This window comes from Heterocephalus glaber, unplaced genomic scaffold (genome assembly GCF_053883595.1).
Source record: "Heterocephalus glaber isolate CG9 unplaced genomic scaffold, H.glaber_assembly_v1.0 deba00001577, whole genome shotgun sequence".
Lineage (NCBI taxonomy): Eukaryota > Metazoa > Chordata > Mammalia > Rodentia > Bathyergidae > Heterocephalus > Heterocephalus glaber.
The window spans coordinates 1027072-1042606 of record NW_028258358.1 but is presented as its reverse complement, the minus strand read 5'-3'; the positions used below and the strand labels follow the sequence as shown (position 1 = coordinate 1042606).

The 15535-nt window shown below is 31.9% G+C and overlaps 1 long non-coding RNA gene across 1 annotated transcript in view; it reads right to left on the bottom strand.

The window, feature by feature from the left end:
* LOC110348982 (uncharacterized) overlaps positions 1 to 15535 on the bottom strand; it is a 103059-nt gene that overhangs the window by 51151 nt on the left and 36373 nt on the right. Inside the window, exon 2 of the long non-coding RNA XR_015443689.1 lies at positions 7709 to 7776. This is a non-coding gene — a long non-coding RNA (uncharacterized LOC110348982). The remainder of the gene's footprint in view (positions 1 to 7708; positions 7777 to 15535) is intronic.

The window sequence follows — 15535 nt, the reverse complement described above, 5'->3', positions numbered from 1 at the left end:
GGAGAATACATCCTTCTGTGTCATGCCTCAGTTTCCCACACCCAGCCAGGTCTCACCTCTTAAAAGCACATTCAGCTACTGAACTCATCAAAAGATAAACCTACTGTTGAGTAGTATCCCCGGGATCCAATCACCTTCCAAACACATGAGACTTTGGGGGCATCATAGATCTAAACCACTACATAACTTTAAAGGTGAGCAAAACAATTGAGGAAGAATAGAGATAAATTTAATACATTATTTGGTTATAAAGCAATAACTACATTGATGATTCAATTGTCCACGGATTGCTGAAACCATTCAAAAACTTATATTTAATTTTTTTCTTGCATAAATCTTCCTTTGAGGATGAGCACAGACAGATGTTCTGCTTCCCGTAGCATCAGTGGGACTGGAGTGTTCAAGATGCTCTCTTATTTTATATACTGGCAGACTCATTGTGATGGCAGAAACATCTGGGCTAAGTGTTTTTCTTCATGTGGATTTCCAGTAGGGTTGCTGAATAGCTACATTTAGAAGAGAATGTAGGCTACACATCTCAGTGTGCAGGGAGTTATCAATCCTCTGCCTGTGTCATGTTTGCTATTGCACTTCGTTCAATTTGAATCAAATGGTCAGACTGTGCTCTTCTCAGAGAAGAATACATATTACATTTTGTGTTCTCTAACTTGTAACATTCATTTAACAAATTATTAATTTAGTAATATATATTATAATGGAGATAATAAAGATACTACCAGATATGTAATATTAACTTTTAGTAAGAAATCCAATTCACTGCAGAATTAGATATTATTGATTTAAGTTTCAATACTTGATATATCACTTAAAATCACTGTCTTCTTGGATAATTTGCAAAACCTTTTTCTTTCATTGTATTATGGAAAACAATATATAAAATACCATTGTAGGGCTAATAAATATGATATGTTCATAAAAATTATAGCAAGTCTCATAGATAGCTTCCTTTATTATTAGGAGAATAATAATAAAAGAACAGCATTTTCTAAGATAGTGTTTTACAATCTATACATTTTTTATCTTTTTTCTGAAGATTTCATAATCCTTAAGTACCTTGAGATCACAACACACATGTACAAATTCAAATATAGCATACATTTAATTTACATTTTTTACTTAACTGAAATTAACATCCAGTTCCTTAGATATTAGGGGGAAATCAATTTTAAAAATCTGTATTTTTTCTGTACATCTACTTTCCTGGTGAAGTCTTAGCATTAGAATGCACACATTAATGAAAGAGTAAAATATTTACTATTGGAGTATGTATTCTTATTGGGCTATGACTTTTTAGACATTTTGTTGCTCAGGATTTTTAAAAATCTCACAAATTCACATTTTAGGATTTTGTTCATGGCTATATAGTTATTTGATTATTGTATTCAATATTGAATTGTATGTTAGATACATTTATAGGAACCTGAATTTCTTACAGAATAAACTAAGTCATACAATGTTTGTTTTAGATTTTACGGGCATATGTGGTAACTTCTTTGCTGTAACTGTCTTTTTCTTCTCATTCATTTGCCATGTGGCCTAAGATTCAAATAAACAAACAAAATCTAAAAGTACAACTTTGCTTAAAATATATCAAAAATGTATTTTGAAAGTAAGAACCAGGTGGTGAGTAGGTCCAGGAATAATTTCTCCATTCACATACGTTATAAATACTGTTTAAATATAGGTACAATTTTTAGAATTTGATTGGTCGCATCCAACAATTTTATTTTAGACATGAAGACCATATGTAAAATTAAACAGAAAACATAAGCAATTTTGTATGCACCAACTTTAGAGTAGAATCATGATAATATAACTTACATAGATAGATTATATAACCATGGTAGTTTCATGACAGTTAGGTCTCAGCATTGTTGTAAACTATTTCATCTGATACATTTATAATACCTAAAAATTCTGTGAAATATGTAGAGTAACCTTTTGATTTCAATATTACAGATCAGGAGATTAGGACATAGAATGGCTTAAAGATAACTGATACTAATTGAGTAGTGTTTGTGGAAATAGAGTGAGAAATAATATGCCAACTAAAAGGATTAAAAATGTTTCATTCCTCTAATTGGTAAGTACATTTATTACATGAGTCCAACCAGTAGTTAAAGTAAAGTAAGTAAGCTATATTGACAAAACTGAAGGTAAACTTAAATAAAAGAATGATGGTTAGGTCTCTGGTGTGGAACTGTGACTCATGTCTCCTGTGATTTTAGAACAGTATTCAAGAGCTCTTAATCACCCATACCCCATTCGATGTGATGGATCAAGAAAGCTGCCTATTTGTAGCAAGGTGTATAGGGGCACACAGAATAAGTTGATATCAAAACACCTAGAAAACAATGAAAAACAAAACAATAGTCACTAGATTATTTCAAAACAACCAAGTAGGAGATGGGGGCAATCTATAAAATTGTTTCAAAAGTAGATGAAGCAGAAATTAAGTAGAAAGGAACATTTACCACATGTAGATGAGCTGCTCAACAAAAAAGCAAATTAGGTAGTATATTTATATATACTAAAATGAAGTAAATAGAAGTAAATACAGTATTCCAAAAACAAGGCTTAAAAGTACCCTAGTCAAAATGTATCATAACTTTCTGAAAATGACTAAATTATGAATACCTCTTACCCAGTGTTTTTTGTTTTCACAGAAGATTGACTATAGAAGGTATAAAGATGTTGCAGAAATTTAAACACTGGTATAAATTATACAAAATAAATAATTTTAAAAATGCAATTCAGGAAGACTAGTATAATGATTAGATAAACAAGTCACATATATATAGAACAAAATGTTGCAATATCATAACACTATTACATTTATATTGACTGGACAGCTAAGTCACAGGTATCATGGCTAAAATGACAAATGATTTAGATAAAATTTACATAAGATATTTTACACAATCCTCTTTCACTTGAGCACAAGAAACCAAATAAGAGCATTTTAATTATTTCAAAGGGTTAGCACACATCTTAATTTTTAGAACTTTTAAAATATTTTATATGATAATAGTTTAAATAGTTTTGTACCAATTCTGAACCCTAGGAACATACAGAGAAAATTAACAACATATGTAAAACAATTTAATTTGTGAGACAACTACAAGGTAACATTCTAAGAAAAGTTCTGAGAATGAGCAAAATATAGAGAAATAAATTCATTATTTGAGGTCTTCTGGACTTATGGAATTAGCCCTCCATGCAGAACAACTCAAGTTGTGAATCAAACAATGCTTTGAGACCAATGAAGAAATAGTGAGAAGTAGGCATAGAATGTTTCATCTGTCAAATATACCCATCAATTCAAAAGGAGGCAGTAGAGTTGCATACTTTCTATTGCTACAGAATATAAAATCAGAAATTTATCAAAACTCAAAATAATGCAGATTTACTATCTTACAGTTTTTGTGATTTAAATTGGTACATGTTTATGTTAGATCCTCTGTTGAGGGTTTCATGAGACTGGTATCAATGTGTTGGAGTGCATGCATATTCATCTGTAGACTCACATGGGGAAACATCTTGCTTTATGCTCACTCTAGTTGTGAGCAGACATTTTCGCTGTGGAGATATGACTAGGATGTGTATTTTCATACTTGATCTTGGCCAGGGGCCACTCTCACCTCTAGGACTCATCCTTGACATGGAACTCTCTCTGCAATATGGCAATTTTTCCCAAATTGTTTTTCTTATGCTGGCTCTGAACCCAATGACTTGAGCATGGTAAGCAAGCGTTCTATTCTTTCTTTTTTTTTCTGGTACCGGGAATTGAACTCAGGGCCTTGCACTTGCCAGGCAGGTGCAGCGGCACTGAGCTAAATCCCTGGCCTGGCAAGTGTTCTACTGCTGAGCTACATCACCAACTTCTCTTCTCTTTTCTCTTCTCTTCTCTTCTCTCCGCTTTTCTTCTCTTTTGTGTCAGGATCTCACTAATTAGCCCATGTTGGCCTTGAACTCATGAGCCTTTTGCCTCAGTCTCCCCTTATGTGTCATAACACCCAGCTTGTTTCACCTATTTAAAAACATCTCAATGTATTATATCAAGAAAACCCAGAATGATTTCTCTTTTGATTAAGTCAAAGTTAACTCAATATCAAATTTTTCATAGGAACCACATTACTTTGTATTCATCAGTCTTGCCCCCATTGAAGGGGAAGGATCATACAGGCAGGCATACAGCTTGGAGTTCTCTTCTGCCACCTTTGAATTCTCTCCAGAAAAAAGTAAAGCAAAGACAATAAGGACAAAATATATGGTAGATTTAAATATAATTATATTAAAAAATGTAAAAGATGAAATGTTCCATTTATAAAACAAGGAAAAGCCAATTGTATGTTGTTCACATGTAGCATGTCTAAAGTTTAAGAATAGAAAATATTTTTGACAAAATGTAACAAAAATAAAGTTATTTGTAGCTCTAATATCAGAAAAAGGATTAATTTAAAATCAGTTAGAAAAAATGACATGTATATAGATAGAATGGTAAGTCATTGAAAACATAACAGTTGTAAATTAGTGTATTTAATAATATACCCTCAAAGAGATTTAGCACAATTATGTATATAACTTCCAATCCATAATGATGCATACAGCATAATTCTGGGATATTTTTAACATATTTTTTTCTTAGCAGTGTATGTATCATATATTGAAAAAAATAATATATATATACATATAAATATATATATCAAGAATACCCAATTATTTGAATGAATTAACATATTCAAAATAATTAGATTTTTTTCAGTGGACATTAAGCAATCATAAAATTAAAATATTATATACTACAAAATATCTAAAATAGTAAAGATATTGGAAAGATTTATATTATGCTTTGTGTCCATAGGTAGTATTTAGCAAGAAATTATTATCAAGAAATGATAAATAGAAAATATGTATTATATAAAAACTGACAAAAATTATTACAAAAATATGTATTTTGAGTTTCATGTTAATAAATTTAATGAATGTTAAAATATATGTCTCACAACTAAAACTGTGATTAAATGTAAAATTGAGTCCTAAATATTTATATTAAAAAAGAAGAAATTTAGTGAACTATGTATCTATTACAGAAAATAATAAGACAACTAACACAAAGTTTACAGAATGGAAAAATAATAGCAGAAGCTAACATAGTAAAAGTATAATATATTAAACTGAATCACAAAAATTTGATGCATTTCACAGAACAGTGAATAAATCTGTCAAGAAAGATATTTTATATTGAGAGAGATGGCAATTACAACTTGTATGAAAAATGAAAATTGTTTTGATTGTTTATAGACTAATGCAAAGGTAAGGTTTCAAAGGCAAATTTGGCTTAGTTTATGGACGTTTGTTTCAGGTGATATAAGGAAGTGGGATTTTTCTGGAGATTTTTGAAAAAAAGAACATCCAGGAAGCTTACTGAAATTACTATCAGACAAGAATGAAATTCAGAATTATTGAAATGTACTGAATGAAAGACTTAGTAGACAGTTGAATTGTGAAGTTGGGGATAAGGATCTGTGAATAAAAATTTAAATCTTTAAACCTTATTTGTAGGATATCTAAACACCCATTACTTCAGAAGTCTATTTACAATGAGGAGAAATAGAAAACTGCACATAGAAATTGGTGTAGATGACTCCATTATGGAATATGAACCAGAGTACCTATTGCCATTCAAGTGGAGATTGCATAAGCAGCTGAAAATGAGGTTTGTGTTGGGCGTAATTCTATATAATTTTGGGAAAAAATAATTTGATTAGGCCTAGTTCTCCTGCCTACAGGCCAGCTATGGCATTTCAAGGCATAACTCCATTTTGGCCTCCAGTCACAGCTAAGACCTCAATGGTCCAGCGATGCTGTGATGCTCCAGGACAAGATTACACCAGCTGAAGATATCCTGGGAGGAACAAAATATTCATCTGCATAGTTCCTCATTGTTCCAGGATTTCCACCCCCCCCCAAGTCATCTGTTACACTTGTTTCTCCTGATGTACTGAACTCTCTGTCCGGAATCATTTGTTATATTTGTTTCTCCTGATGTACTGAACAAAGGTGTGGCAAACTGGGGGGTTTTCATCTTTGCCACCCAGCTCAGCATTGATCAGACTAAAAGCTTGGCTTCTCAAAGTGTCATTTTTTCCACCTTTCCTGTACAATAAGTTAATTCACCTTGTGTTGTCGTGGCTCGCAGGAGACTAGGACTTATGTTATAGTAACTTTCCCTTTCCCTGTTCTCTACAGGTTTGTACCTTAATCTGTTCAAGCTACTACAGCTCTGTATATTACTGTTTTATTTATTTATTTATTTATTTATTTATTTATTTATTTATTTATTTATTTATTATTTTGTACCGGGGATCAAACACAGGACCTTGCTCTTGCCAGGCAGGCAGTGGCACTGCTGAGCTAAATCCCCAGCCCTCTAAATTACTGTTCTTAAGATTCTCTGAGAGTGATTAAATAATGAGGCTTTGTTCAGCAAATTTGGATGAAAAGAGATTCTTTGTTATCTAAATCCATTCGGTTCCTGATCATCAAATAACAAACAATAAGAATACAAAATATGTTGAATACAATAGAAGTAAGTAAAACTATGCAGTAATATGGTGTGTAGTTGTAGTACTAGTAATAATAAAAAGAATGGTAAGAGATATCTAAGAATTTTTAAAATTAATGTTATGGTTTTGTCTAGATGTCCCCCACTAGCCTCATGTGGTCATAGGTTGGCTTTTTTCAGAGGTGGCTGGAAATAGAGTGTGTGATACTGGAATTGACTCATGGGGTGATGCTAGCATCAAGGGCACTAGGTTTAAGGGTGTGAGTGCTACCTACCCTAAGAAGCCTGGATAAGGTAAAAAGAATAGAAAGAGCCAAGGTTGTCCTTTTTGCTTTGTTACCTTCTGCCCACCATGAAGAGTTTTTCCTCTGCAATTCCTGTCTGCCATGCCACCTTGCTTTGGAGCTAGCCAATTATGAGCTAAAATCTCTACAAACTGTGAGCTAAATAAACCTTTACCCCTTTAAATTTGGGTGTTGTGTATTTTGTCTCAGCAACAAGAGAAAAGTAACTAAGAGACTTAATGACACAGAACAGACTTTAAAAGAAAATGAAAATAAACTCTCTGAGGAGTAGAATGTGGTAATGACATATCACAGAAAAGAGTGGAATGAACTAATTTATAAAATTAACTGTCCATGAGTGAGAGAATAAGCTCAGGAACCATAGTCAAATTTGAAGTGATGGATTTAAGAAAATTTTAACAGGCAATATAAAAAAGTTTATTGGATGTAGAGAAGAAGCAGTAATAGAAGTTAAAAATTAGTCTTTGAATATTTGATTTTCATAATAACATCATCACTCATAAGAGAAACAAATATAGATAATAGAATTTTTTTTTGAGGGAAGTGTGATGAGATTGGCTTAGGACATGCATTTAGTTTGGGAGATTATCTGCTTTAAACACCGAGCTTTGAATATTTATAACTGAAATTTTGGGAGAGCAGTCTGGACTTGATACTGTAAAGGCCCAGTGTTAGCTTTTGTTGTGAATTAGCTTTATAAGTTTACTATAACAATGATCACAGAATTTGTGACTTTAAAAGCTATGAACGTTAATTCTCTCACAGTTATAAAACTTGGAAGTTGAAAATTAGGATGTGGTTGCATGTATCCTACCTTTGCAGCCTCTTGGGTAGGGTATCTCCTTGCTGTGCCAGCTTCCGTAGCCTTAGGTGTTCTTTGACCTGTGACAACATAAATGGATCACTACTCAGTCTTTCGCTTTCACGTGGTTATCATGTCAAGGTACCTGTATATGATATTATTTCATTCTTCTGACACATCAGTCATATTGGATTAAGTGCTCGCTCTACTTAAGTATGACCTCATTTTAACTAGGTCAATCTGCAATGAACTTATTCCCAATATATTCATTGATGAATCAATGGGAATTAGAGTCCAACATACAGTTTTGATAGGCATAATTCAACTCATAACAACTATGTTCTAGATGATGTACCAACAGTCAATACAATAAACATCTAGACATGCTCTTTCGCTTGACTCATTTGCAGGTAATTGAGTGTCTCTTCTCTTTTTTCTCCTTTGGAAGAGTAACATATTTAATTTCATTTCTCTAGGCTTTTTTTCTTGATTTAAGTACTGGCTGAGAGACAATTAAATCAAGTTAGATATTTAGCAAAGAATCTCATGGTGAGACTCTAGACTAGGTCTGCTTCCTAATGCTAATTGTTGAACTTTTAAAGTAGATCTTTGATCAGCTGTATGCAAGAGTTGTGTCTCCCAACACTGATAGTCTCAGAACTTCTCAAAATTTAACTTCACTTGTATTTTTCCTCTACCCAATATATAAATCAGCTTGTGTCTTTCTTGTTGTAGTATGCCAAATGCAGACTGCATCATCAATAAAAATTAAATTTTCAAGTTCCCTAGATATATAACTTGCTTTCACAGTACTGGTTTTGACAGTTTTGCCAAATAATTCCTTGTGATGTTTCCTCATTTTCTCTGACTACAAAATTGTGTCTTTCTCTGTCTCTCTGTCTCTGTCTCTCTGTCTCTCTCTGTCTCTCTTTTTTCTTTTATCTTTATGTCTGTCTGTCTTTCAGTTATCTTATAGGAAAACAAGAAAAAAGCAGTCATTTATAAGATAGTTTTAATTTTAATTTATTTTTCATGCATGTTGACTGAAGTCAGCTGTGGTTCTGCTAATGTGTCTTTCTGGTAAAAGATCATCCTGGATCTTGATGTACAATTTTTATGGTAGGAAGAAAAAGAGTAGAGATATTGATAGTATGTTGCCAGGGGTTTTTGCTTCAACATAAAAATGATCATATCTGCTCATTTCCAATAACCAAATAAATTCCATTTGAACTGAGTTAATGTGATGCTAAACTCCCTTCACACAGGGGAATGGCAATAACTGGAAAATGTAAATAAAGTATTATAATCCTTTTATATGGTAGTCAGTGGATTGTTAGGAATGATGACAAATTATAACATATTTAAGCCAATTATAGATTTAAAGGGAAACAAAGTTAAAGAAATAAAAAAAAATCATTGTTTCTTAAAATATTGGATGAAAAAGAAAAAGAGAAAACTAGGAGACAGTAGAGAGATATATGTATGTATTTATGAGTGTTTTGGTTCAGATTGTGTTAATAAAAGTGTGTACTTAGAGACTGATGAAGAAGTGGGAGTATCACTCATTTTACTTAGAAAAAATAAAGACAAGTAGTGGGTAAACTGTTCACAAGAGGTTTGTTTATTCAAGTGAAAAATTAAAACTGATATCCTAGGTTCCTTCTATAAATTAAGCAATAATCCAATCTACCAAGTATTAAATACAAAAAAATCATTAAAGATCTAGATTAATCACTGTTGGTAACAAAGTTGGTTCAAATCTTCCAGTCAAGGTAGTGAATGCCTACAGTCTCCAGCTACATGTGAGGCTGAAGCAGGAGGCTCACAAGATCAAATCCAGCTTTGGCAGCTGTTTCGGATCTTTTCTCAAAAATAAAATAAAGTAAGGCTTGGGAAATAACACAAAGGTGCCAATCTTTCCCAGCATTTGTGATGCCCTGAATTCAATCCCCATTACAGGAGAAATATATTAGTAAAGGGATAGATATATGCCACTAGGAAGCCAGGAGAAAAGCTGAAGAATTTGAGTTTTTCAACACATTAATTTAAACTACACTATGATTTCATCAACATTTTAAAGATAGAGATAGTAGACCTTTGTCTGAGGAAGAGCAGGTCAAGATTTTTTCCCACATTGTGGGTTGTCTCTTCAATAAGAAGAGATCCCATTTGTTGATTGTTTGTGCTAGCTCACGGGCAACTGAGGTTTTGTTCATAAAATCTTTTCCTACACCGATGTCTTCAAGGGTTCTACCTAACATCTGTTCCAACTGGTTCAGAGTTTCTATTTTAATATTTAGATCTTTAATCCAGTTTGATTTTAGTTTAGTGCATGGTGAGAGATATAGGCCTAGTTTTAATCTTTGGCAAGTTGAAGCCCAATTTTTCCAGCACCATTTATTAAAGAGGCTATCTTTCCTCCAGTGAGGATGTTTGGCTCCTTTGTCAAAGATGAGATGGCTAAGTGTGTCTGGTGTTGTTTCTGCATCTTCTAATCTGTTCCACTGGTCAAGTCTGTTTCTTTGCCAGTACCATGCTATTTTTATCACAGTAGCTTTGTAGTAGAGTTGCAGGTTGGGGATTGTGATACCCCCTGCCATGTCTCTGTTACTTAGAATTGCTTTTGCTATTCTGGGTCTCTTCTTGTTCCAAATGAATTTCTGGATTGTTTTATCGAGGTCTATGAAGTATGCTGCTGGGATCTCAATTGGAATTGCATTAATCTATATAGCAGTTTTGGAAGCATGGCCATTTTCACTATATTAATCCTTCCTACCCAGGAGCAGGGGATGTCTGTCCATTTTCTGATATCATCTTCAATCTCTCTTTTCAGAGTGCCATAGTTTTCAGAGAAGAGGTCTTTGATTTCTTTTGTTAGGATGATTCCTATTTATTTCAATTTTTTGGATGCTATTGTGAAAGGAATTATTTGCCCCATTTCTCTCTCAGTGAGTCTGTCATTGGTGTAGAGGAAAGCTATTGATTTTTGTGTGTTGACCTTGTAACCAGCTACTTGACTGAATTTGGTTATTAAGTCTAGAAGACTTTTGGTGGAGTTCTTGGGGTCTTCTATATAGAGTATCATGTCATCTGCAAATAATGACAATTTGACTTCTTCATTACCTATCTTTATTCCTTTTATTTCTTTCTCTTGTCTATTTGCCTGGCTAATGCTTCCAGAACTATATTGAACAAGAGTGGTGATAGTGGACATCCTTGTCTTGTTCCTGATTTTAGTGTGAAGGATTTCAGTTTTTGACCATTTAGTATGATATTGGCTGTTGGTTATTCATAGATGCCTTCTATCAGTTTGAGATAGAGACCATGTATTCCAATGTTTTGTAGGGTTTTTATCATAAATGCATGTTAGATTTTGTCAAATGCTTTTTCTGCATCTATGGAGATAATCGTATGGGTTTTGTCCTTGGTTTTATTGATATAGTGTATTACATTAATTGATAGAATATGAGAAGGAAAGGACTCATATCTTCAGAAAATTAGTCAATAAAATTAGCAAAGATGGTACATGAATGAATACCTGACTGAATAGTAATTTCAGTGTTAGAGAAAGAGAAGAAAACTGAGATTAGGAATGTTGATTATAAAAAGAAAGATGCATCCAATTGCTAAAGAACAAAAGAAGGGAGTAGCCAACTCTTAAATAATTGTTCAACATTTAATATTTGGAACCCCTATAGCTAGTGCAGAAAAGAGCTAATGGAATCTGTAGAAGTATTTCACAGCAACAAATCCCTTATTTTTCACAACTTCATTACCATCCTTCTTATACAACTTTGTCACACAAAACTGAAAATAATGTGTACAAAATATTAATAGTGACTTTTTCTGAACAAGTAAATGTGTGCTGTGTATATATACTACCTACGTGACAACATCATTCTTTCCCTATTTTCTTAATGTTATTTAAAAATAAATACCTGTATACATCTCTTGTGTATGATACATATTCTTAAAAGTGTGTTTGTGTGAACACAGATATATAAATACTCATTTTGTGGCATATGCTGACTTCTAAAATATTTAAAATATAGGTATATTTTTATCATGTAAAATACACGTCAGGCAAAAAGCCTGTAAAAAGAGACAAGGAAGATCATTATACAATGAAAAATAAGTTGATTTGGCAAAATAATGTAACAATATTAAGTTTATGTACAGCCAACATCCAATGGTCTAAATATACAGCAAATGCTAATAGATCTAAAAGGAGAGACAGACTGCCAAATGATAATTTTGTGGCTTCACCACATTATTATAGCAATGACTGGATTATTCAAATTAAAAAATCAATAAAAAAATACGGGATTCATGCTAATGTACAGATATAGAACATTTCATCCAGCAGCAGCAAAGTATACTTTCTTTATAATTATACATAGAACATGCTGTAACATAGATTGCGTGTTAAGACAGGAAACAGTTTTAACAATTTGAAGATTTTTTCAAAAAGTGTCTTTTCTGACTACAATGACATAAACCAGATATTAATAATAGGAGGAAATTTATATCACAAATAAATGAAATTTAAATGACACACTCCTAAATAACAAAAAGTTAATAACCAGACCGAAAGAGAAATTTAAAATGAAATACTTCTAACAAACATAAATGGAAACACAACGTACTCAAACATGCAGGATATAGCAAATGCAATTGGAAATTGGTAGTTTATATCAATAACTACCTATATAATTAAAGAAGAAGGATCACATAAAAAACTTAAAGTTGCATATTATAAAACTAGAAAAATAGAAACTGAGCCCAAAGTTAGAAAAAGGAAGGGGATAATATCAGAGGTGAAATAATTGAAATACAGATTATAAAACCAATAAAAAAGACCTAGAAAATTAAGAAAAATTTTTGAACATTTACCTAGACTAGTAAAAACATAAGAATTATAATAAATATAATCTGAAATTAAAATGAGGAATTACAACTAATTTCATAACAATATAAATGATAATAACACACTAGTATGAATAATTACATGCCAGTAGATTGGATAAGCTAAAATAAATGCATAAATTCCTAGAAACATACAATCTAGTAAAACTTTCAGGAAGAAAGGAAATATCTGAACAGATAAATAAGTAGAAGAAAATTAAATTTATAAGTAAAAGTCTCCCATGAAAGAAAAATTTTAAATCAGATTTTTTCACAATGTTTTTTTTTATCAAATATTTATAGAAAATTCAATATGATTCCTTCTCAAATTATTTCAAAAAGTGAATGTAAATACTTTCAAGTGATTTGGTATGGCTAGCTTTAAACTAATGTACAGCAAAGTTAAATCAGGACACAGGACAATATTCTTGGAGAACAAAAATGTGAATACATTTCACAAAATACTGGAAAACTAAATTCAACATACATTGTAAGCCTCATTTACCAGAATCAAGTAGGATTTATCTCTGAGATGTAAGAATGGCTCTCCATGTGCAAATCAGTGTAAGGTTTCCTTGGTGATAAAGGATGATTCACATATGCACATCAACAAACATGGGAATGATGTGGGAATGATGGATAAAAACATGTAATCTTGTTAATAAATATACAAATGACATTTGAAAAATTCAATACTTTTTTATGATTAAGTCTCAACAAATTATACATATGAGGAATATACCTCAGCACAGTAAATTGTCCTTTATTTGCAGATGACATGAACTTCTTCATGTATAGAACAATCTAAAGACTTCATCAAAACAAACAAAAAACTGATAGAACTAATGAATTTAGTAAAGTTGCAGGATATTAAATTAATACAGAAGAATCAGTAGTATTCCTATACGGTAACACCAAATTCGGCGATCGAGCCATGGTCCAAAAAAAAAAAAAGAAACAAAGAAACAGAGAAAGGAAGAAAACAATCTGAATTACAAAAATATCTCAAAAAAATATTCTGTAATCAATTTAACCAAGAAGGTAAAAGATTCCTACTACGAACATTCTAGAACATTGATGAAAGAAACTGATGAAGATACATATGCAAAATTAGCTCATGTTTGTGGATTGAAAGAATTAATACTCTGCAAACATACACACTATAAATATTGGCCTATAAATTCAATCCAATTCTTATCAAAGTGCCAATAACAATCTCTATATAATAGAAAATAAAGAGTGTCAAAGCATCATGGGCAAAATGAATGGAGCCATAGGCAGTATACTACTTAGTGTCAAACTATACTACAAAGGAGTGTAAGTAAAACAGCATAGTATTGGTATATGAAAAAAAATCATAAACCAAAAGAATAGAATAAATAACCAGATATCCAGCCCAGTTATTTATGGCAAACTGATTTTCAACAAGATGACAAGAACATATAATGAGGAAGGAAAAGTCATTTAAAGAAGTAGTATTAGGAAAACACTACTATGGACACGCAGAAAAGTGAAATGAGGCCCGTGTCTTATACCTGAGCTACTCCCAGCCTTTGTGTTTATGTGTAAACATATAAATACAAGACAGACATTCATATCTGTATCAATCCATAACTATAATCATATTTATATTCACATAATGAATTAATGTTTGTGTTATTAATTGGAATTTTAATTAAACATTTCAGAATTTATTCTAGCCAACTTGTTTCTTATGCTTTCTATTTTGCTTTAATAGTAAAATATTTGTTTATTTTCAGTTTTCTATTGTTATAAAAAATTCTCTCAAATCTACAGCTTGAAATAATATAAATTTATTAAGTTACTGTTCTAAATTTCAGAAGTTTGGCAGGTTGCATCAGGCTACAGTCAAGGTATTAAAAATGCTTTATTCCTTTTCAGTGAATATCAAGGAGAATGACATGGGATTCTTTGTGTCATATTTTTTGTTTTTGCTTTTATCTTTTCTAGCTTCTAGGGACTACCTACACTCCATTGTAGAGGCATATATTCTCTATATTAAAAACCAGCTGCAGTCTATCTTTCCAGCTCTTCTTCTGTAGACATGTTAGTGGCTCATTGGCACTAACACAATGTGGGGGTGATACTCCCCTTCTAATCTACTGATTGATATTAAGTCCATGCCACCTGTTGATTTTCCCCATTTGGCTCTTAGTGTCATTTGTTCCTTCACTTGGTTACTTTTTATGTAACCTCTCACCTGGAGACACTTGACAACTGTGTAGCCCCCTGCTTATTCACACAATCTTCAGCAGGTTGTCTATAAGAAATACGTTTCAAAGTAAAGAAGAAAAAGGGACAAGGATTAAATTTCAGTCTCAAAATCTAAAATTTGTATAAAAAGCCATGTGTACTAAATATCAAGTCTATTATTTGACTATTGTCTTTGGCAAAGACAATTAGACATTTCTTAAAGTTTAACGGGTTTCAGTCATAACATGAAAAAAATTCATTTTGTTAATTCTAAGTATAATTCTTAACTATCATGCAAATATACTATTTTTGTTCCTCAGAAAACTATATAATGTTTGTTACATATTTTAATTTGCAGAATCATTTACCTACAAATAAAATTGTAGAGAAGAAATGAATGTTTTTTAATTCAGCAATATTACAATTAATCTTTGCAAATTTTGTCCTTCTGGCACAATATAATTTAATTTTGTTCTTGCTTGAATCATAAAAGATTGTAAGGGAAGACAAAACTCCTTAAGTGATCTCTCCTATGTTACTATCACAGAAATTTTTCATAAAATACATTTGGTTGACAATTTCTATTTTATAATAGGTATATTAATTTTCTATAGTGACCACAACCTAACAAAATGCCTCAAACTCCAAACTACTTACTCTCTGACTATTCTATGGAGGATAAAAATAAAAAATCAAGGTGTAACAAGCAGTGTTATCCAC